Below are 22,634 nucleotides of genomic sequence, written 5' to 3'. Positions count from 1 at the left end.
GCTGCCTGAAAATGAAGCACTTTGAGAAGGGGTCTAAAGCGAAGTAGATGCTCTGTTCTCCGATCTGAAAACTGTGCACTATGACAGTGTCCGTGGTCAAGACAGAGCCGGAGCCCACACAAGACCTCTCCAGTGAAGATGATGGCATAGAAGAAGCATTCTTCATCTCAACAATATACATCACTTGCACAGGCTATCATCAACAGCACAAGTGTCAAGTATAATTTCAATCAATTCAGGTACCTGTTCTCATAGACAATGGTGCATCAGTGAACGCGATGGCAACCTTTGATTCTGCAGAGATTTTGGTCCTCAACTCCCAGCAGCCCTTGACAGCAAAGTCCATGTTGACGGAACGTGGGAGTCGTAGTCTAAAACATTTGGAGGGACACATGTTACAGACCCCTGTACTAGCCCAAAGTTGATGGCTCAGAAAGTGAAAATATTCACTTAAGGGAGCTCAAATCCCTTACTACTAGAAGGGGGATTGATCAAGCAACAGGTCAAGGTGAAATATATGTTTCAGCTATAGCAAAAGAAACATTGTGAAGTGGTGACCCTGGCAGAGGATGAAGGTCTAGTTCAATTTGCATGGTGAGTATACAAGGAAGATGCCAAATCACTACTAGACAATATCATGACCTATTCAAAGGCATCGACTGGTTACACAGTGATCAGATCTTTCTGCACATTGATCCAACAGTTCAATACGCGGCCTTGGGCCACTGAAAAATTCCTTTCTATATTCCGCAGAATTTGGAGTTAGAGCTGACAGAGGAAGTAGATTGGGTGTTATTGAAAGGGTCACAGGACCAACACCATGAATATTCCAGGTGGAAGAGGGAGGCTAAACCAAAACAGCCCACGGCAGTGTGCATATACATGGACAAGTACCTACCTTACAAGACCATACAGCAGGACATTCTCCTGACATCCACAAGTGATGATATTGTGGCCGAAATCAAGGTGTTTTCAAATGTGGATCTGAATTCAGGTTACCACCATATCCCACTTACCCAAGGATTTCTGATACATCACCATTCTCTTCTCTATGCATGTAGGTCTGTTTTAATACTGACTACTAAGGTTTGGAATGTTATCAGATGTGCAAGTATTACGACATACAATCCGTGGAGTATCGTCCAGCCTCATGAGGTCCTAAATGTGAGTGATTATGTGCTCATATACTCTTTGTCAGTTCAGGAACGCATATTGTGCCTTGCCAATGTTTTCACGTGCCTGCATTAGAATGGCCTGGCCCTTAATAAAGACAATTGTACTTTCTTGTAAATAAAAATAGATATCTTAGGATACATATTTCAGGATTGCAGCATCTTGGCTGATCCAAGGAAGTTGGCTGACATTCTGGTAGTTGCCCCTTGCACGCCTCCATTAGAGCTCCGGTGTTTCTTGAGGATAGTTAACATTTGTGCAAGATTCATCCCTACCTTGGCAGTCCTAAAAGAGTGCCTGAGACCCCTCACCAGAAAGGATGTCTGTGGGCATGGTGGGATTTGGAACAAAGAGTGTTTGTGCCCATCAAACAAGACAATCCCTTTATTCAATCTGGCAAGAGCCTCAGAAATTATCATTGCATATGACAGCAGCACGTTCACCTCAATGGAAGGAGGTACCCCAAAATTAAGAGGGTGACACTGGCAATACTATGGGGAGCAGGATGTGCGACCTGCATGTATACGGTAACCCAGAGACAGTGGTCACAGACCATAAACCACTTCTCATCACTATATCGGGCACCTAGCCTTGTCTGCCTTCAAGCAAAGAATAATGGCTTCTGTAGCTGCAAGAATAAAGGTTGACATTAATGCCACGAGGCAGGAGCAGTGAGTCCGGCAGATTATCTGTCCCAGAATCAGGCTGGGTCCATGAGTGAGGGAAGTGTATAACAGACCTAGGCTAAGGCATATGTCTACTTGATCACAAAGGAAGCAGTACTTCTGTCTGTGACCATAGACTGTTTCAAGCCAGCCACAGATAGGGATGGGTGTCTGCAGCCCATCCTACACCATCTAACAATATGAAAGGCTTTCTATGCCTTAAAGTGCACAGAGTGGATGAAGCATGCACAGCATTGGAATGTCTGTGGTGAATCAAATCAGAGCTCTCTCTGTTTGTTTTTTTTAAACTTTGTTTATTGGCAGAAAGTTGAGACAGGCACACAACAGGGTACATTACAATCATCACGTACGATCGCACAACATCGAGCAACACACAGAGGCAGGGTACCTCTTCATTAGGAAGAACATTTAGCTTTTGGAGCAGCCCAGCTTGTGCAAGAAGAGACGCGAGTTAGTGACATGGTGTGGCAGAGCGTGTTTGGGGAGGGGAGGCTATCCTCTCCGCATCGTCTCTATTATTCAGATAGCTGTGGAATTCTGTCCACACATTTCTGGGTCGTGATGTAGGAGGCAATGACCCAATGTATTCCTCTTCACACAATTGAGTCCAAGTAAGGGCTTTAAGCCACATCGAGAAGGTAGGGGGGCTGTGCCTCTTCCAGTTCTGCAAAATACATCTTTTTGCGACAATGGCTCCAACATTCAAGAACTTAGACATTTTCTTTGCACCTTCCCCCTCCCAAATTCCAAACAGTAGTGCAAGTGGGTTAATCTCCACAGGGGCCTCTATTATTTCGGAGAGTGCCTCCGCCACAGCCACCCAGAAAGCGTGAATCGCAGGGCATGCCCAGAACATGTGAATGTGGTCAGCGTCAGGAGATTTACACCTTGGGCATGTACAGGACAGGGCTCCAGCGAATTTCGCCACCCTAGACGGTGTGTAGTAAAGCCTGTTGAGGAATTTAAATTGAATGCAGTGGAATCTGGCGCTCAGGGAGACTGTGCGTGTGTGTGCACACATCTTCCTCCACAGACCCTCAGGTATTTCTATTGCAAGTTCCCCAGCCCACGCCTCCCGGGGCCTGAGAGACCCGAACACCTTCTTCCCAAGCTGCATTTTGTACAGAGTGGATAGTACCCCCTTGGATCCCGCAGAGTTCGCAATGTACTGGAGTTCAGGTGAATCAGGGGGTTCGTTTGGATACGAGGGCCACATGGCCCGAACCGCAGCTCGGAGCCTGTAGTACTGAAGCATCTCAAGGAGGGAGTTAGTATGTTCAGGGCGCCATGTTTGGGGGGTGAGAAACTTTCCCTCTGGGAAGAGGTCCGTCAGGCCCCGGTAACCAAGTTGTTCCCAGTATTGGGAGAGGTGCCGGTCGTGTGTGGGGGCGAGTCCTGGAAACCGCCACAAGGGGAGCCATTTATAGTACGGGGGCAGCTTCTGCTCGGTGTGTAAAATAGCAGTCCAAGCCCTTATCGTGGCAGTCACCGGGTCCGCTTGGGCTTCCGTTTGGAGCCCGTGTTGTAGCAATAGGGTCATAATGTTAGTTCCCTCTCCAGCCATTTTTTCGAGTTTTACATGCAGAGGGGGTTTCTGAAGTACATACCAGTGGGAGGCATGCTGGGCCTGGGCCGCGTACCAGTACAGTTGTAGGTCTGGTGCCGTAAATCCCCCTTTATCATATGGAGCTGTCATGTGTTGCCACTTCATGCGGACTGACCCAGTGTGCCAGAGGAACTGGGCACACTCCAAGTGGAGCTCTTTGAAGTACTGCTTTTCGGGCCAGATCGGGACATTAGTAAAGACGTAAAGGAGCTTGGGGACCACTATCATCTTTATCAAGGACAGTTTAGCTGCCAAGGATAGTGGTAGGTGTCGCCACTTGGAGAGATTAGAAACGATGTGCTGAGCCTCAGCTTCATAATTGTCCTTTAGTAGGGCCTTTTTGGATAGCGACACCTGCACTCCCAGGTACTTGACCCCGTTCGGGGACCAGCGGAGGGGGTAATCACATGTCGGCTGTTGTGTCACTGCAGTGAGGGGGAAGATTTCGGACTTCGAGTAGTTTATCTCAAACCCAGAGAAAGTGCCTATTCTGGTGACGTCTCTAATAATCTGGTTCAAGTGTGTGGAGGGATTTCTGATGTAGAGGAGGACGTCATCTGCGTATAGCGAGATTACTTCCGGATCATCAATTAACCGAATGCCTTTATTGGAGTGGCGTCCTCTAACATGATCTGCCATGGGCTCGATGGCGAGCGCAAAAAGGAGGGGGGAGAATGGGCAGCCCTGGCGGGTCCCACGGTGTAGTTTAAAGAGGGCGGAAGGAACAGAGTTTACAAGGACCCTGGCCACTGGATCAGTATATAAGAGCTTTATGTAGGAGAGCATGTTTGGGCCCACACCCATCTTCAGTAGCACCGCCCACAGGTATTGCCATGCGACCATGTCGAAGGCCTTCTGGGCATCAAGAGTTACAGCCACCGCATCAGCGCTCGAGTCAATCCTGGACATTGCGTTAAATAGACGGCGGATGTTGAGTGCCATGGACCTACCCGGGATGAACCCGCTCTGGTCCGGATGAACCATGTGGGTCATAAAAGGGAGAAACCTATTTGCAATTATTTTAGCACTCTTCCAGGGGTTTACCCGGTTTGGGGATGACTGTTATTAAGGCTTCCCGTAAGGAGGGGGGGAGGATGTGTAACCCGAGTGCTTCGGTCCAGACCCCGTGTAGTGCCGGTGCCAAGATTGCCACATGTTCCTGGTAAAACTCAGAGGTGAGTCCGTCCGGGCCGGGGGCCTTGTTCTTGGGAAGGTCTGATATTACCTGAACTATTTCTTCTAGGGTGAACGGGGTTTCAAGACACTCTCTGGTATCCCGGGAGATAACCGACATAGGGATGCTTTCTAGGAGGTCATCTAGATCTTGGTCTGAGTGTCCGGGCCGGGGGCCATATAGCTCGGCATAAAAGGCAGCGAATATGTCAAGGATGGAGCGGTCAGACCAGTGTTTAAGTCCCCTTTCATCTAAAATACAATCGATCTTGGTCCAGCCGCCCTCCGCTCGCACCGCTCTGGCCAGTGTTCTACCCGGCCTGTCCCCCTCTCCATATCTGCGGGCAGCGACCGGACGGGCGTGGTATTACACCTCCCTCATAGCATGTGACTCGAACTGTTCCAACTCAGCTCTGATCTCTGCTAGTGTCTCTGGGGACGGTGTAGTAAGGTGTTTCTGCTCAAGGGCCTTGAGCTTAGTTTCCGAAGTGTTTAGGGATTGCCTAATAGCCTTCAGGATGCCTGCTTCTTTAGAGATGCACATCCCCCTGATATACACCTTGAATGCCTCCCACCTGACCCCCTTATTGCATTAGGAACCCAGCAGGGCTCCGGGCTTGATCTGTAATAGCCCATAGCCCTTGCAGGGGCCCGAGCAAATGCTTGTGCTAGTAGCCATTACCATCCATGTCTGTCCCCATACAAAGTGCTTAAAACAATAAGAAATAATTACAAAAAAACAAGAGGTTAAAAAGATATAGAATGAAGATCCAGAAAAGGAGCCACAGTGAACCATATTAAACCTACAGACTTTAAACATCATAACATTCAGGTCAGCACATTTCTTGCGCTAATGCTCCAATCTCTGACTAGATGTTTGGCTATAAAAAAACACTTTAAGTTCTGCTATGCGACAGAAAAAAGGACCTCCTGCATTGGTCTTTTGCCAAAAAATCTGAAGAGAAATTTCCTTCATATAAACGTATGCCTGACATAGTCACAGCATAAGGCAGCTTTCAGTCAACATTTCCGTGAGCCCTTGCAGACTAAGTGCAAACACCTGAGGAAAGCAGCCATATCTGGTTGATCATGCTACCTCCCAACAGCATAGGACTGTGCCTGCCCTGCAGGTGCCAGAGATGTTTGCAGCCCTCTCAGTGTGAGGGTGCTGTTGTAGCTGCCTTCTTCTCATTGACTTTGTCACACAGCTGGTCACCGCAGTCGTGTAAGATTGTGACTAACATGTCTGAGGATGAGGCAGGAGCCGTATCCTCATCCACATTGGCGGCTGCACCTCTACTGTATTGCCCTGCAGAAGCTTCCAGGTCTCAAGCTACTTTAGTTTATGCTACACTCCAAGGAATTGATGTTCAAGGACCACTATTATCAATAGGGCCCAAGTGCACCACCCCCACCCACAAAGACTTTACAAGCAAAACATGGTTCTTACAGCACCACTAAGCTACTCATTACTGAATATTGCTGAACTTTAGTCAACACTGGCTATGAACATTTTCAATTGGGCTAACCATGACACAAAACTTTAGTGATGTACTAAGTAAGGCTCTGTCACCTGTCCCTAGCATGCACCTCAGTGGTTGAGAAGGATACCAGCCAAGCATGCCATATCCTAGACTGTTTCTCAGCAAGACCTAGGGGTCAGATACTGTCAGAGCCAAGTGTCTGCCTCCAAAGGATTCTGAATTGGGCCAATGACATGGGATGCCAACGGTGAGAGATGAACATATGGGGGACACTCTTTAGTCTTTCAGGAGTGAAGAGGCAAGGCCAGTAAGGGAACGCTCATCTTTGCATGGTCATCCGAGGGTGAGAGGCATTCAATATACTGCTCAACAGAAATCTCAAGTGCATCACCATAACCACTGTTAATATGGCGAGGGCATGCTACCAAATTCAGGTCAATGTCCGGCAATGGGTCAAACCTGTGGTTGCTGCCTGAAAATGAAGCACTTTGAGAAGGGGTCTAAAGCGAAGTAGATGCTCTGTTCTCCGATCTGAAAACTGTGCACTATGACAGTGTCCGTGGTCAAGACAGAGCCGGAGCCCACACAAGACCTCTCCAGTGAAGATGATGGCATAGAAGAAGCATTCTTCATCTCAACAATATACATCACTTGCACAGGCTATCATCAACAGCACAAGTGTCAAGTATAATTTCAATCAATTCAGGTACCTGTTCTCATAGACAATGGTGCATCAGTGAACGCGATGGCAACCTTTGATTCTGCAGAGATTTTGGTCCTCAACTCCCAGCAGCCCTTGACAGCAAAGTCCATGTTGACGGAACGTGGGAGTCGTAGTCTAAAACATTTGGAGGGACACATGTTACAGACCCCTGTACTAGCCCAAAGTTGATGGCTCAGAAAGTGAAAATATTCACTTAAGGGAGCTCAAATCCCTTACTACTAGAAGGGGGATTGATCAAGCAACAGGTCAAGGTGAAATATATGTTTCAGCTATAGCAAAAGAAACATTGTGAAGTGGTGACCCTGGCAGAGGATGAAGGTCTAGTTCAATTTGCATGGTGAGTATACAAGGAAGATGCCAAATCACTACTAGACAATATCATGACCTATTCAAAGGCATCGACTGGTTACACAGTGATCAGATCTTTCTGCACATTGATCCAACAGTTCAATACGCGGCCTTGGGCCACTGAAAAATTCCTTTCTATCTTCCGCAGAATTTGGAGTTAGAGCTGACAGAGGAAGTAGATTGGGTGTTATTGAAAGGGTCACAGGACCAACACCATGAATATTCCAGGTGGAAGTGGGAGGCTAAACCAAAACAGCCCACGGCAGTGTGCATATACATGGACAAGTACCTACCTTACAAGACCATACAGCAGGACATTCTCCTGACATCCACAAGTGATGATATTGTGGCCGAAATCAAGGTGTTTTCAAATGTGGATCTGAATTCAGGTTACCACCATATCCCACTTACCCAAGGATTTCTGATACATCACCATTCTCTTCTCTATGCATGTAGGTCTGTTTTAATACTGACTACTAAGGTTTGGAATGTTATCAGATGTGCAAGTATTACGACATACAATCCGTGGAGTATCGTCCAGCCTCATGAGGTCCTAAATGTGAGTGATTATGTGCTCATATACTCTTTGTCAGTTCAGGAACGCATATTGTGCCTTGCCAATGTTTTCACGTGCCTGCATTAGAATGGCCTGGCCCTTAATAAAGACAATTGTACTTTCTTGTAAATAAAAATAGATATCTTAGGATACATATTTCAGGATTGCAGCATCTTGGCTGATCCAAGGAAGTTGGCTGACATTCTGGTAGTTGCCCCTTGCACGCCTCCATTAGAGCTCCGGTGTTTCTTGAGGATAGTTAACATTTGTGCAAGATTCATCCCTACCTTGGCAGTCCTAAAAGAGTGCCTGAGACCCCTCACCAGAAAGGATGTCTGTGGGCATGGTGGGATTTGGAACAAAGAGTGTTTGTGCCCATCAAACAAGACAATCCCTTTATTCAATCTGGCAAGAGCCTCAGAAATTATCATTGCATATGACAGCAGCACGTTCACCTCAATGGAAGGAGGTACCCCAAAATTAAGAGGGTGACACTGGCAATACTATGGGGAGCAGGATGTGCGACCTGCATGTATACGGTAACCCAGAGACAGTGGTCACAGACCATAAACCACTTCTCATCACTATATCGGGCACCTAGCCTTGTCTGCCTTCAAGCAAAGAATAATGGCTTCTGTAGCTGCAAGAATAAAGGTTGACATTAATGCCACGAGGCAGGAGCAGTGAGTCCGGCAGATTATCTGTCCCAGAATCAGGCTGGGTCCATGAGTGAGGGAAGTGTATAACAGACCTAGGCTAAGGCATATGTCTACTTGATCACAAAGGAAGCAGTACTTCTGTCTGTGACCATAGACTGTTTCAAGCCAGCCACAGATAGGGATGGGTGTCTGCAGCCCATCCTACACCATCTAACAATATGAAAGGCTTTCTATGCCTTAAAGTGCACAGAGTGGATGAAGCATGCACAGCATTGGAATGTCTGTGGTGAATCAAATCAGAGCTCTCTCTGTTTGTTTTTTTTAAAACTTTGTTTATTGGCAGAAAGTTGAGACAGGCACACAACAGGGTACATTACAATCATCAGGTACGATCGCACAACATCGAGCAACACACAGAGGCAGGGTACCTCTTCATTAGGAAGAACATTTAGCTTTTGGAGCAGCCCAGCCTGTGCAAGAAGAGACGCGAGTTAGTGACATGGTGTGGCAGAGCGTGTTTGGGGAGGGGAGGCTATCCTCTCCGCATCGTCTCTATTATTCAGATAGCTGTGGAATTCTGTCCACACATTTCTGGGTCGTGATGTAGGAGGCAATGACCCAATGTATTCCTCTTCACACAATTGAGTCCAAGTAAGGGCTTTAAGCCACATCGAGAAGGTAGGGGGGCTGTGCCTCTTCCAGTTCTGCAAAATACATCTTTTTGCGACAATGGCTCCAACATTCAAGAACTTAGACATTTTCTTTGCACCTTCCCCCTCCCAAATTCCAAACAGTAGTGCAAGTGGGTTAATCTCCACAGGGGCCTCTATTATTTCGGAGAGTGCCTCCGCCACAGCCACCCAGAAAGCGTGAATCGCAGGGCATGCCCAGAACATGTGAATGTGGTCAGCGTCAGGAGATTTACACCTTGGGCATGTACAGGACAGGGCTCCAGCGAATTTCGCCACCCTAGACGGTGTGTAGTAAAGCCTGTTGAGGAATTTAAATTGAATGCAGCGGAATCTGGCGCTCAGGGAGACTGTGCGTGTGTGTGCACACATCTTCCTCCACAGACCCTCAGGTATTTCTATTGCAAGTTCCCCAGCCCACGCCTCCCGGGGCCTGAGAGACCCGAACACCTTCTTCCCAAGCTGCATTTTGTACAGAGTGGATAGTACCCCCTTGGATCCCGCAGAGTTCGCAATGTACTGGAGTTCGGGTGAATCAGGGGGTTCTTTTGGATACGAGGGCCACATGGCCCGAACCGCAGCTCGGAGCCTGTAGTACTGAAGCATCTCAAGGAGGGAGTTAGTATGTTCAGGGCGCCATGTTTGGGGGGTGAGAAACTTTCCCTCTGGGAAGAGGTCCGTCAGGCCCCGGTAACCAAGTTGTTCCCAGTATTGGGAGAGGTGCCGGTCGTGTGTGGGGGCGAGTCCTGGAAACCGCCACAAGGGGAGCCATTTATAGTACGGGGGCAGCTTCTGCTCGGTGTGTAAAATAGCAGTCCAAGCCCTTATCGTGGCAGTCACCGGGTCCGCTTGGGCTTCCGTTTGGAGCCCGTGTTGTAGCAATAGGGTCATAATGTTAGTTCCCTCTCCAGCCATTTTTTCGAGTTTTACATGCAGAGGGGGTTTCTGAAGTACATACCAGTGGGAGGCATGCTGGGCCTGGGCCGCGTACCAGTACAGTTGTAGGTCTGGTGCCGTAAATCCCCCTTTATCATATGGAGCTGTCATGTGTTGCCACTTCATGCGGACTGACCCAGTGTGCCAGAGGAACTGGGCACACTCCAAGTGGAGCTCTTTGAAGTACTGCTTTTCGGGCCAGATCGGGACATTAGTAAAGACGTAAAGGAGCTTGGGGACCACTATCATCTTTATCAAGGACAGTTTAGCTGCCAAGGATAGTGGTAGGTGTCGCCACTTGGAGAGATTAGAAACGATGTGCTGAGCCTCAGCTTCATAATTGTCCTTTAGTAGGGCCTTTTTGGATAGCGACACCTGCACTCCCAGGTACTTGACCCCGTTCGGGGACCAGCGGAGGGGGTAATCACATGTCGGCTGTTGTGTCACTGCAGTGAGGGGGAAGATTTCGGACTTCGAGTAGTTTATCTCAAACCCAGAGAAAGTGCCTATTCTGGTGACGTCTCTAATAATCTGGTTCAAGTGTGTGGAGGGATTTCTGATGTAGAGGAGGACGTCATCTGCGTATAGCGAGATTACTTCCGGATCATCAATTAACCGAATGCCTTTATTGGAGTGGCGTCCTCTAACATGATCTGCCATGGGCTCGATGGCGAGCGCAAAAAGGAGGGGGGAGAATGGGCAGCCCTGGCGGGTCCCACGGTGTAGTTTAAAGAGGGCGGAAGGAACAGAGTTTACAAGGACCCTGGCCACTGGATCAGTATATAAGAGCTTTATGTAGGAGAGCATGTTTGGGCCCACACCCATCTTCAGTAGCACCGCCCACAGGTATTGCCATGCGACCATGTCGAAGGCCTTCTGGGCATCAAGAGTTACAGCCACCGCATCAGCGCTCGAGTCAATCCTGGACATTGCGTTAAATAGACGGCGGATGTTGAGTGCCATGGACCTACCCGGGATGAACCCGCTCTGGTCCGGATGAACCATGTGGGTCATAAAAGGGAGAAACCTATTTGCAATTATTTTAGCACTCTTCCAGGGGTTTACCCGGTTTGGGGATGACTGTTATTAAGGCTTCCCGTAAGGAGGGGGGGAGGATGTGTAACCCGAGTGCTTCGGTCCAGACCCCGTGTAGTGCCGGTGCCAAGATTGCCACATGTTCCTGGTAAAACTCAGAGGTGAGTCCGTCCGGGCCGGGGGCCTTGTTCTTGGGAAGGTCTGATATTACCTGAACTATTTCTTCTAGGGTGAACGGGGCTTCAAGACACTCTCTGGTATCCCGGGAGATAACCGACATAGGGATGCTTTCTAGGAGGTCATCTAGATCTTGGTCTGAGTGTCCGGGCCGGGGGCCATATAGCTCGGCATAAAAGGCAGCGAATATGTCAAGGATGGAGCGGTCAGACCAGTGTTTAAGTCCCCTTTCATCTAAAATACAATCGATCTTGGTCCAGCCGCCCTCCGCTCGCACCGCTCTGGCCAGTGTTCTACCCGGCCTGTCCCCCTCTCCATATCTGCGGGCAGCGACCGGACGGGCGTGGTATTACACCTCCCTCATAGCATGTGACTCGAACTGTTCCAACTCAGCTCTGATCTCTGCTAGTGTCTCTGGGGACGGTGTAGTAAGGTGTTTCTGCTCAAGGGCCTTGAGCTTAGTTTCCGAAGTGTTTAGGGATTGCCTAATAGCCTTCAGGATGCCTGCTTCTTTAGAGATGCACATCCCCCTGATATACACCTTGAATGCCTCCCACCTGACCCCCTTATTGCATTAGGAACCCAGCAGGGCTCCGGGCTTGATCTGTAATAGCCCATAGCCCTTGCAGGGGCCCGAGCAAATGCTTGTGCTAGTAGCCATTACCATCCATGTCTGTCCCCATACAAAGTGCTTAAAACAATAAGAAATAATTACAAAAAAACAAGAGGTTAAAAAGATATAGAATGAAGATCCAGAAAAGGAGCCACAGTGAACCATATTAAACCTACAGACTTTAAACATCATAACATTCAGGTCAGCACATTTCTTGCGCTAATGCTCCAATCTCTGACTAGATGTTTGGCTATAAAAAAACACTTTAAGTTCTGCTATGCGACAGAAAAAAGGACCTCCTGCATTGGTCTTTTGCCAAAAAATCTGAAGAGAAATTTCCTTCATATAAACGTATGCCTGACATAGTCACAGCATAAGGCAGCTTTCAGTCAACATTTCCGTGAGCCCTTGCAGACTAAGTGCAAACACCTGAGGAAAGCAGCCATATCTGGTTGATCATGCTACCTCCCAACAGCATAGGACTGTGCCTGCCCTGCAGGTGCCAGAGATGTTTGCAGCCCTCTCAGTGTGAGGGTGCTGTTGTAGCTGCCTTCTTCTCATTGACTTTGTCACACAGCTGGTCACCGCAGTCGTGTAAGATTGTGACTAACATGTCTGAGGATGAGGCAGGAGCCGTATCCTCATCCACATTGGCGGCTGCACCTCTACTGTATTGCCCTGCAGAAGCTTCCAGGTCTCAAGCTACTTTAGTTTATGCTACACTCCAAGGAATTGATGTTCAAGGACCACTATTATCAATAGGGCCCAAGTGCACCACCCCCACCCACAAAGACTTTACAAGCAAAACATGGTTCTTACAGCACCACTAAGCTACTCATTACTGAATATTGCTGAACTTTAGTCAACACTGGCTATGAACATTTTCAATTGGGCTAACCATGACACAAAACTTTAGTGATGTACTAAGTAAGGCTCTGTCACCTGTCCCTAGCATGCACCTCAGTGGTTGAGAAGGATACCAGCCAAGCATGCCATATCCTAGACTGTTTCTCAGCAAGACCTAGGGGTCAGATACTGTCAGAGCCAAGTGTCTGCCTCCAAAGGATTCTGAATTGGGCCAATGACATGGGATGCCAACGGTGAGAGATGAACATATGGGGGACACTCTTTAGTCTTTCAGGAGTGAAGAGGCAAGGCCAGTAAGGGAACGCTCATCTTTGCATGGTCATCCGAGGGTGAGAGGCATTCAATATACTGCTCAACAGAAATCTCAAGTGCATCACCATAACCACTGTTAATATGGCGAGGGCATGCTACCAAATTCAGGTCAATGTCCGGCAATGGGTCAAACCTGTGGTTGCTGCCTGAAAATGAAGCACTTTGAGAAGGGGTCTAAAGCGAAGTAGATGCTCTGTTCTCCGATCTGAAAACTGTGCACTATGACAGTGTCCGTGGTCAAGACAGAGCCGGAGCCCACACAAGACCTCTCCAGTGAAGATGATGGCATAGAAGAAGCATTCTTCATCTCAACAATATACATCACTTGCACAGGCTATCATCAACAGCACAAGTGTCAAGTATAATTTCAATCAATTCAGGTACCTGTTCTCATAGACAATGGTGCATCAGTGAACGCGATGGCAACCTTTGATTCTGCAGAGATTTTGGTCCTCAACTCCCAGCAGCCCTTGACAGCAAAGTCCATGTTGACGGAACGTGGGAGTCGTAGTCTAAAACATTTGGAGGGACACATGTTACAGACCCCTGTACTAGCCCAAAGTTGATGGCTCAGAAAGTGAAAATATTCACTTAAGGGAGCTCAAATCCCTTACTACTAGAAGGGGGATTGATCAAGCAACAGGTCAAGGTGAAATATATGTTTCAGCTATAGCAAAAGAAACATTGTGAAGTGGTGACCCTGGCAGAGGATGAAGGTCTAGTTCAATTTGCATGGTGAGTATACAAGGAAGATGCCAAATCACTACTAGACAATATCATGACCTATTCAAAGGCATCGACTGGTTACACAGTGATCAGATCTTTCTGCACATTGATCCAACAGTTCAATACGCGGCCTTGGGCCACTGAAAAATTCCTTTCTATATTCCGCAGAATTTGGAGTTAGAGCTGACAGAGGAAGTAGATTGGGTGTTATTGAAAGGGTCACAGGACCAACACCATGAATATTCCAGGTGGAAGAGGGAGGCTAAACCAAAACAGCCCACGGCAGTGTGCATATACATGGACAAGTACCTACCTTACAAGACCATACAGCAGGACATTCTCCTGACATCCACAAGTGATGATATTGTGGCCGAAATCAAGGTGTTTTCAAATGTGGATCTGAATTCAGGTTACCACCATATCCCACTTACCCAAGGATTTCTGATACATCACCATTCTCTTCTCTATGCATGTAGGTCTGTTTTAATACTGACTACTAAGGTTTGGAATGTTATCAGATGTGCAAGTATTACGACATACAATCCGTGGAGTATCGTCCAGCCTCATGAGGTCCTAAATGTGAGTGATTATGTGCTCATATACTCTTTGTCAGTTCAGGAACGCATATTGTGCCTTGCCAATGTTTTCACGTGCCTGCATTAGAATGGCCTGGCCCTTAATAAAGACAATTGTACTTTCTTGTAAATAAAAATAGATATCTTAGGATACATATTTCAGGATTGCAGCATCTTGGCTGATCCAAGGAAGTTGGCTGACATTCTGGTAGTTGCCCCTTGCACGCCTCCATTAGAGCTCCGGTGTTTCTTGAGGATAGTTAACATTTGTGCAAGATTCATCCCTACCTTGGCAGTCCTAAAAGAGTGCCTGAGACCCCTCACCAGAAAGGATGTCTGTGGGCATGGTGGGATTTGGAACAAAGAGTGTTTGTGCCCATCAAACAAGACAATCCCTTTATTCAATCTGGCAAGAGCCTCAGAAATTATCATTGCATATGACAGCAGCACGTTCACCTCAATGGAAGGAGGTACCCCAAAATTAAGAGGGTGACACTGGCAATACTATGGGGAGCAGGATGTGCGACCTGCATGTATACGGTAACCCAGAGACAGTGGTCACAGACCATAAACCACTTCTCATCACTATATCGGGCACCTAGCCTTGTCTGCCTTCAAGCAAAGAATAATGGCTTCTGTAGCTGCAAGAATAAAGGTTGACATTAATGCCACGAGGCAGGAGCAGTGAGTCCGGCAGATTATCTGTCCCAGAATCAGGCTGGGTCCATGAGTGAGGGAAGTGTATAACAGACCTAGGCTAAGGCATATGTCTACTTGATCACAAAGGAAGCAGTACTTCTGTCTGTGACCATAGACTGTTTCAAGCCAGCCACAGATAGGGATGGGTGTCTGCAGCCCATCCTACACGATCTAACAATATGAAAGGCTTTCTATGCCTTAAAGTGCACAGAGTGGATGAAGCATGCACAGCATTGGAATGTCTGTGGTGAATCAAATCAGAGCTCTCTCTGTTTGTTTTTTTTAAACTTTGTTTATTGGCAGAAAGTTGAGACAGGCACACAACAGGGTACATTACAATCATCACGTACGATCGCACAACATCGAGCAACACACAGAGGCAGGGTACCTCTTCATTAGGAAGAACATTTAGCTTTTGGAGCAGCCCAGCTTGTGCAAGAAGAGACGCGAGTTAGTGACATGGTGTGGCAGAGCGTGTTTGGGGAGGGGAGGCTATCCTCTCCGCATCGTCTCTATTATTCAGATAGCTGTGGAATTCTGTCCACACATTTCTGGGTCGTGATGTAGGAGGCAATGACCCAATGTATTCCTCTTCACACAATTGAGTCCAAGTAAGGGCTTTAAGCCACATCGAGAAGGTAGGGGGGCTGTGCCTCTTCCAGTTCTGCAAAATACATCTTTTTGCGACAATGGCTCCAACATTCAAGAACTTAGACATTTTCTTTGCACCTTCCCCCTCCCAAATTCCAAACAGTAGTGCAAGTGGGTTAATCTCCACAGGGGCCTCTATTATTTCGGAGAGTGCCTCCGCCACAGCCACCCAGAAAGCGTGAATCGCAGGGCATGCCCAGAACATGTGAATGTGGTCAGCGTCAGGAGATTTACACCTTGGGCATGTACAGGACAGGGCTCCAGCGAATTTCGCCACCCTAGACGGTGTGTAGTAAAGCCTGTTGAGGAATTTAAATTGAATGCAGTGGAATCTGGCGCTCAGGGAGACTGTGCGTGTGTGTGCACACATCTTCCTCCACAGACCCTCAGGTATTTCTATTGCAAGTTCCCCAGCCCACGCCTCCCGGGGCCTGAGAGACCCGAACACCTTCTTCCCAAGCTGCATTTTGTACAGAGTGGATAGTACCCCCTTGGATCCCGCAGAGTTCGCAATGTACTGGAGTTCGGGTGAATCAGGGGGTTCGTTTGGATACGAGGGCCACATGGCCCGAACCGCAGCTCGGAGCCTGTAGTACTGAAGCATCTCAAGGAGGGAGTTAGTATGTTCAGGGCGCCATGTTTGGGGGGTGAGAAACTTTCCCTCTGGGAAGAGGTCCGTCAGGCCCCGGTAACCAAGTTGTTCCCAGTATTGGGAGAGGTGCCGGTCGTGTGTGGGGGCGAGTCCTGGAAACCGCCACAAGGGGAGCCATTTATAGTACGGGGGCAGCTTCTGCTCGGTGTGTAAAATAGCAGTCCAAGCCCTTATCGTGGCAGTCACCGGGTCCGCTTGGGCTTCCGTTTGGAGCCCGTGTTGTAGCAATAGGGTCATAATGTTAGTTCCCTCTCCAGCCATTTTTTCGAGTTTTACATGCGGAGGGGGTTTCTGAAGTACATACCAGTGGGAGGCATGCTGGGCCTGGGCCGCGTACCAGTACAGTTGTAGGTCTGGTGCCGTAAATCCCCCTTTATCATATGGAGCTGTCATGTGTTGCCACTTCATGCGGACTGACCCAGTGTGCCAGAGGAACTGGGCACACTCCAAGTGGAGCTCTTTGAAGTACTGCTTTTCGGGCCAGATCGGGACATTAGTAAAGACGTAAAGGAGCTTGGGGACCACTATCATCTTTATCAAGGACAGTTTAGCTGCCAAGGATAGTGGTAGGTGTCGCCACTTGGAGAGATTAGAAACGATGTGCTGAGCCTCAGCTTCATAATTGTCCTTTAGTAGGGCCTTTTTGGATAGCGACACCTGCACTCCCAGGTACTTGACCCCGTTCGGGGACCAGCGGAGGGGGTAATCACATGTCGGCTGTTGTGTCACTGCAGTGAGGGGGAAGATTTCGGACTTCGAGTAGTTTATCTCAAACCCAGAGAAAGTGCCTATTCTGGTGACGTCTCTAATAATCTGGTTCAAGTGTGTGGAGGGATTTCTGATGTAGAGGAAGACGTCATCTGCGTATAGCGAGATTACTTCCGGATCATCAATTAACCGAATGCCTTTATTGGAGTGGCGTCCTCTAACATGGTCTGCCATGGGCTCGATGGCGAGCGCAAAAAGGAGGGGGGAGAATGGGCAGCCCTGGCGGGTCCCACGGTGTAGTTTAAAGAGGGCGGAAGGAACAGAGTTTACAAGGACCCTGGCCACTGGATCAGTATATAAGAGCTTTATGTAGGAGAGCATGTTTGGGCCCACACCCATCTTCAGTAGCACCACCCACAGGTATTGCCATGCGACCATGTCGAAGGCCTTCTGGGCATCAAGAGTTACAGCCACCGCATCAGCGCTCGAGTCAATCCTGGACATTGCGTTAAATAGACGGCGGATGTTGAGTGCCATGGACCTACCCGGGATGAACCCGCTCTGGTCCGGATGAACCATGTGGGTCATAAAAGGGAGAAACCTATTTGCAATTATTTTAGCACTCTTCCAGGGGTTTACCCGGTTTGGGGATGACTGTTATTAAGGCTTCCCGTAAGGAGGGGGGGAGGATGTGTAACCCGAGTGCTTCGGTCCAGACCCCGTGTAGTGCCGGTGCCAAGATTGCCACATGTTCCTGGTAAAACTCAGAGGTGAGTCCGTCCGGGCCGGGGGCCTTGTTCTTGGGAAGGTCTGATATTACCTGAACTATTTCTTCTAGGGTGAACGGGGCTTCAAGACACTCTCTGGTATCCCGGGAGATAACCGACATAGGGATGCTTTCTAGGAGGTCATCTAGATCTTGGTCTGAGTGTCCGGGCCGGGGGCCATATAGCTCGGCATAAAAGGCAGCGAATATGTCAAGGATGGAGCGGTCAGACCAGTGTTTAAGTCCCCTTTCATCTAAAATACAATCGATCCTGGTCCAGCCGCCCTCCGCTCGCACCGCTCTGGCCAGTGTTCTACCCGGCCTGTCCCCCTCTCCATATCTGCGGGCAGCGACCGGACGGGCGTGGTATTACACCTCCCTCATAGCATGTGACTCGAACTGTTCCAACTCAGCTCTGATCTCTGCTAGTGTCTCTGGGGACGGTGTAGTAAGGTGTTTCTGCTCAAGGGCCTTGAGCTTAGTTTCCGAAGTGTTTAGGGATTGCCTAATAGCCTTCAGGATGCCTGCTTCTTTAGAGATGCACATCCCCCTGATATACACCTTGAATGCCTCCCACCTGACCCCCTCCGATGTCTCCGACGTGCTGTTATTTTCGAAGAATGTGGTAACGTCTGCTAGTATTTCAGCTTTGAATACAATGTCCGCCAGGGCGGCAGACTTAAAGCGCCACGCGGGACGTGTTGGGCCCTCATTGCCGATCAGGATCTGTAGCAGCACAGGGGAGTGGTCAGACAACGTGCGTGCCAGGATCTTAGCTTCTGAGACCCTGCCCACCAGCCCTCCCGAGTGCAAAAACACATCGATTTGTGAGGAACTATCATGTACGGTGGAGTAGAATGTATAGTCCCGTTCGTGAGGGTGGAGGGTCCTCCATATATCATGCAGATTAAGGGCATCCATATGTGCATGGAGGCGAGCCGCAGCTCGCGTCGTGGTTCTGCGGGTGGTTGTTGTTCTATCTAAGGTATTATCGATTATCAGATTCATGTCTCCCGCCCATATGATAGGGATATCTGGGTATCTCAGTAGGATGGAGGCCACATTATCAAAGAACTCGGGCGAGTCAGTGTTGGGCGCATATATGTTGACCAGTATGCAGTCTTCATGAGCCAAGGTGCAATGTAAAATAACATATATGCCTTCTGTGTCGATGTGGGACGAGTGGAGTGTGAAGTTTAGAGATTTATGAATAAGTGTCAGGACACCTCTAGCTTGAGTGGAATATTGATTGTAATACCTATTGAGACCCCAGGTGTGTGCTATAGTGGACGATAGATGTTTCCGAGCGTGCGTCTCCTGCAGTAGGAGTACCTTAACCCCATGTCTCTGTGCATATGCCGCGATCCTTCGTGTCTTCGTGAAATTTGTCAGCTCCCGGACATTCCAGGACATCATCCTGACTGCCATGTCACCGGTTTATGGAACATCCCAGGACAAGCATCTAGCATTGATTCTCATGATGTGCGCCGCCCCAGAAAACTGCTGCCACCCCCCGGAGCCGGTCCCAACTCCTCTGCCGTTTTGTATACAATCTACCCCAACTTCTGCCACCCCCTCCCTCACCGCCCTGCCCCAACCAGCAGTGTATGAAAACCCACCCAAACCTTGACCCATTGCACACCTTCCCCAACTTGGCGGCACCGGGAAACTAGCCCAACCGGGGCCAAAACACAAACATTTAGAATCACAGGAAATTGCAGCTGCAGTGGGGGCTGCCGCTGCCGTTCTACCAACTTTTACTAGTATCAGTTCCAATAACATCATATCTGACTGGACTTCAGCTGACAAACAAATAATTTCAAAGAGAGGATACTGGAGCACTTAGATTCCACTGAGCAAACCCAGTTGTTACATAGCCGCAACAGTATGTTTTACATCCCTAAGGTACGTTTATACACGGTGTTGTATCACTATGCGGATCAAGGTTCAGTGTGTGGCGCCACAGGCATAGGATCTCCCTGTACATTCCCATCACTTAAATGTGCTCACACTGCAGTGTTGCAGGGCCACTGGGAGCCCGCTATCCGCCAGAGAGGGGGGGGTTCGGATCCCACCAGGACAGCTCATAGTACCTACACCACCATCCCCAGCACCCATTACAGGATATTACGGGTTTAGACCTTAGACGTCTTCATCCGCCCCTCAGGAGGATCAGCCGGCGGGATCTGCGCCTCAATAAACTTGACGGCCTCATCCGGGACAGTGAAAAAGTAGTGTTTGTTGCGGTGGGTGAACTTGAGGCGGGCAGGGAAGAGCATTGCATATTCAATTTTCCGCTCTCTCAGTAGCTTCTTCACTCCGTTGAATTGACGCCTCTCCATCTGAACTGCCACCGAGAAGTCGGGAAAGATTCTGATGACTTGTGAGTCCATCCTGAGTTCCCCTTTTTCCCTGGCCAACCGGAGGATATGATCCCTGTCCTTGTAGCTCAATAGTTTTGCAATGATTGGTCTAGGGAAATCCCCAGGTTTGGGTCGAGGTGCTAGGGATCGGTGTGCCCTTTCCACGGTAAAAAACGGCGAGAGTGGCGGGTTGTCAAGGAGGTCCTTAAGTAGTTGTTCGACCGCCGTTTCCATGCGGTCCTTCAGCGCAGATTCGGGCACCCCCACAATGCGGACATTGTTCCTCCGGGACCGCGATTCCAGGTCATCACATTTGGCCTTTACCTGTTTCATGTCGCGGACAAGTTGTGAGACCGTGTTCTGTAGGGTGTGGACGTTGTCCTCGTTTGCCCCGATCCTCTGCTCAGTCTTGGCAATTCTGGTCCCATGCTGTTCGATCTTCGCTCTCATTGAGGCGACGTTTGCATTGATGTCGTCCAGCTTTTCATGGAAGGCAGCAAAGTTTTTAGCCATGGATTCCATCATTGTGGAGAGGTCTGCCTGAAGGGGGTCCTGGGCGCATTCCTCCTCCTCTTCGGGCGGCGGAGAGGACGCTGCGCGCTCTCCCCTAGGCGCCTCTTTTGCGAATCTGTCCATGGCGCCTGGTTTACCGTTAGGCCTCGGTTTACTGGGCATCGCTATGGAGGGAGCACCCGCCCTGGTGCGGCCGATGACCACCTTAGGATGGCGTGTCGCCGGTGGGACGGAGATTAGACCACAGTTGTAGCTCTTAAGGCACACGGGAACTGCAGGCGTAGTATCCTGTAGCCAGGCTTGGGGGCACCAGTGGCGGAGGCGCTGTTGGGGGCGATCTAGGAAGGGTAGTCGGTCGCCAGTTATATGGTATCGCCTATATGTGTCTATGGTTCACCAGCCGAGCAGGTCCGAACGTTGTGCAGCGCCGTTTGACTGGATGGGGGGTCCCAGATATATCCGCACACCCGATTTTACATCATGTTTTACAGATCCGGCTTGATGGAAGGTAGCGGCAAAGTGTCGTCCCCAGGCCGAGCGTTTGTGAGCGCGCCCCAGCGCGATGCAGGGGAATGTTTGGGGGCCCCGTCAGGCCGGAGGGGGCGAGGCCCAGTCCAGGTTTGTTCACCCACCTTGCAGCTGGATCCCCTGTCGTAGCCCTCCAGGGGTGAAGATCCAGGATCGGGTGTGGCGGCCGAGAGCCCACGCAGGCCGCCCAGTCCGCAGCAAGTGGAGGCAATCCGGGCCTCCGGCGCAGCCACCGCGTAGGAGGTATATTGGATGAGGGCCCGCCCAGGCCTCCGCCGCGCGGAGTAAGGGTACAGCAAAGGAGCCCCACAAGGCCTGCGGGGGCGTCCCGGCAGGGGGCCGGGGCCCGTCACCGCCAGAGCCAGCGAGTGTCCAGGAGGAGATGGGGCGCCAGTGGCCAGGAGGCCGATCCGCGGTAGCTGGATCCGATCAGGCGTCCGGGGCCCGTAGCCGTCCCGGGAACGGCAGCAGGGTAAGAGTCGCACAGTATGCAAGCCACGGCTGACGGGGCCCTCCGGGGGTCAGCGCCGTCCAGAGGCGCCTCGGCGCAGGGAGCCCAGCAGGCCAGCGAGGACGGCGCGTCAGAAGGTTGGCGAGGAGGGGACGTCGTACCACAGGGCCCGAGGCCCGTGCTTCCCCTTCTCGGCACCGTTTCTCGCCCAAATTTCACTCGGGTGGGCAGGATGATAGGGGGACCAGAATCGTTGTGGTTTCGTAGTGGAAATATTCAGTATACCGCCGATGTCCAACAGATTGTCCTGGGAAGAGACGGAGCTCACTGGCTAGGCAGCCATTTTCTTCGGCTGCTCAACAGCGCCCCCAGCTCTCTCTGTTTGACTAGCATTTGCTGCTAAGAGATTCTGGGATTGGAGTTCCCAACAAGCTAGCTCGTCAAGTCATGATACTGGCACCTGTGGGGCATATCAAAGAGCCATTAAAACACATGTTTGGGCTTCAAGAAAAAGTATGGTTCCTGGGCCTGGAAAAGGTGATGAAGGATAAAGTGCAAAGCCACAATGAACAAGAATAGACAACCTCCCATTGCTTCTCCAGGGAGAAATGTGGAGCCCTGGCATGCTATTAGCGTGGTATTTGACTTGATTCTGAATGGCCAACACTTTTTGGTCTTGGATGACGAGTACTCCAGGTACACTAAAGTGGAACCTCTACAGCTCACAGAAGCAATGGCAGGTATTCCAGTGCTAGGGAAGGTCTTGCAGATCATGGCCATCCTGCAAACATGTGCTCTGACAATCGGCCTACATTTCAAAGTGGGGAATTTAGGGAATTTATGAGGTCACATGACATTCAGCCCAAACACATTACCCTGTACTGGCCGAGGGCTAATATAGATCTAGAGAGGTTCATGAGGACAGTGAACAAGGTTTTCCAGATTGCTCATCAACCTTTGCAGA

The sequence above is a fragment of the Ambystoma mexicanum genome, chromosome 3p (genome assembly GCF_040938575.1).
Source record: "Ambystoma mexicanum isolate Mex_15411 chromosome 3p, UKY_AmexF1_1, whole genome shotgun sequence".
NCBI classification, from domain to species: Eukaryota; Metazoa; Chordata; class Amphibia; order Caudata; family Ambystomatidae; genus Ambystoma; species Ambystoma mexicanum.
This window is presented reverse-complemented; position numbering follows the sequence as displayed.